Source organism: Asparagus officinalis, chromosome 8 (genome assembly GCF_001876935.1).
Source record: "Asparagus officinalis chromosome 8, Aspof.V1, whole genome shotgun sequence".
Lineage (NCBI taxonomy): Eukaryota > Viridiplantae > Streptophyta > Magnoliopsida > Asparagales > Asparagaceae > Asparagus > Asparagus officinalis.
In genome coordinates this window covers 61,304,363-61,306,792 of record NC_033801.1, presented here as the reverse complement: position 1 = coordinate 61,306,792, position 2,430 = coordinate 61,304,363, and positions in this window count along the sequence as shown.

Below are 2,430 nucleotides of genomic sequence, written 5' to 3'. Positions count from 1 at the left end.
CCCAAGAGTGTCTCAGCTTGGCCGAGACACTTGTAAGTGTCTTGGCCAAGCTAAGACACCCCGGGGTGTCTCGGTTTGGTTTTTTTATTTTTGGTGCGTCGAGTTTGTTTCCACCGTATATTCATCGTCCGGACTCAGAATTACGCAGTTCAAGATGTGTCAGAAAGCTGAAGAGGAGATCTACAAGCTCCCATGATTGAATCATCTATGGAGTCGATGGGACATGGAAGGCATTTTGTCTTTTGTATGTGACGTGGAGCTCCTAATCAGTTCGTGTTTCCATTATTCCAAAGTTCTGTTGCTTCGTATGATCCGTCGACTCACTTCATGCATTTGTCATTGTCAAATAAGCTTATGTAACTCTAATAGCAATGTTCATCATCTTCTCCCTGTCTCAAGCTACATGCGGGGAACTATGGATAATTTTTGACGCCTACACTAATGAATCAAAGTTACAATAGGAGCGGAGGGAATGCCCTCCTTGTTTAACGTGGGGTCTTTGGTAGCGATAGGATGCCTCGCTCAGTTCTCATACCGAGTTTGCTTCCCTTGGACGATCCGATGGAGATTGCACTATGCAGTAGAAACTCGCGTTGATCGAGTTTGGACCTCCGAGCTCAATAGCGATCAAGGCCGAAAGCTAGAGGGAGACGCTTGATCAATGCAAAGAGCCAGTTATCAACTCCGTCTGGAGTTGAGAGCTAATAGTTCAGCTAACTGATTGAATCAATCAATAAACTACGAACCTCCTTCCTGTAGCCAGGAGAGGCTCTTAAATAGAAGAGAGACGGTGTGGTCACTCCCTTGAATCATGGGATGTGACCATGTACTGTTGAGAGATGCCATGCCTCTCACTTGTACTGTGAGCGACTGCTTGATGGGCTCGGAGCACTGTACTCCTCCCCTTCGCACCGTGGGAAATAAGAAGGCCCATCTCTGTATGCGCTAGCGTAGCCGTCAGGTACTCTGGCGAATTTGGTGAGTTTGCTGATCGTCTAACCATGCAAGCAACTCTCAGCCACTTGGATGAACTTGATTCGTGTAGGCGAATCAAGTATGCAGGCGAACTTGGCGACTAAATGAACTTAACTTGTGCAGGCGAGTCAAGTATGCAGGTGGGTTTGGTGACTGCACAGATTTGACTGACCACTTGTACTGTGAGCAGCTACTTGATGGGCTCAAAGTACTATACTCCTTCCCTTCACGTCATAGAAAATGGGAAGGCCCATCACTGTACGTGATATTGCAGCTACACAGTACTCTGGCGAGTCTGACGAACTTGTTGATCACATGGCCATGCAGGCGGGCTCAGTTCTTGGGTAGATTTGACTTGTGCAGGCGAATCAAGTGTGCAGATGAGTTTTTGCTCGTCTGGCGGATTGCTTGGATGTGCAGGTGAGTTCAGCGATCGCGTGGTCTCGACTCGTGCTGGCAAGTCAAGTCTGCGAGCAAGCTTCCTTCTTCCGGCGAACTCAACTCTTGAGCAGACTTGACTCGTGCAGGTGAGTTTTTTTAGGCCCTACAATAATCAATGCGATTTTTATATCCTACAGGACCCCCTTCAAAGTTTTCAGACCTAAATCACGTTGAAAATGTGGTACGGAACACTTTGAATGAAGGTAACCATCATTTCATAAGTTCAGGTGAATTTGATTCCCCCGTTTGGGTCGAGCTCTTTGGGCGAGCTCTAGCTGTGCTGTTGTCAATCAGGCGAGATTGATGGCTCAGGCGAGCTAGGCCAATCAGGCGAACGGAGTAGTGCAGGCAAGATCCATTCTCACAGGTGAACTCCGAAGCAGTGGAGGGCGAGCCACGTGTTCGCGGGTGGATTTATGCCTGCCAGCTGGGGCTGTGTGGGCTTGTCAGGTCGAAATAAATGTAAATTGACAAGGCGACGTCGCTTTAATGTGCTTCGCTCGATGATGAATCATGGTCGTTGTCTTCGAAAGTCATCCTTCGAATTTGGCCGTCAGATCTGCAAAGAACCGCATCTCGGTTTGGGCTTCGGGTTCAATCCACCCGACCCGTTCCTTGTTTCGACTGTTTGTCTGTAACCATCAAACTCAAATTATCGAGAGCGATCTGAGCCGTTGATTTTGATCGTGGCCACGCCTCCTAACCACAAGCGTTTCGCCTTTAAATAGGCTTCGTCTTCTTCCTTAGGGGACCACTGTGCTAAGGAATTTCTGCTCGCTCGAATCTTCCAAAGAGAAAGAACTCAATTTTCCTCTTCGAATTTCTGATATGGTGCTAAAAACCAAGAGATGTGCCTCGAAGGGAAAGGGTCTAGGTCATTCTTCTGGTGGTGTCGCCGCCGGTACAGCCGCTAGTGCCCCCGGAACATACTTGGGTAAGTCCAGTGGGTTGTTTGATGACCTCGCATTGATGAACGATGTGGAATTAAGAAAATGAGCAGTGTTTGCTCGTCTT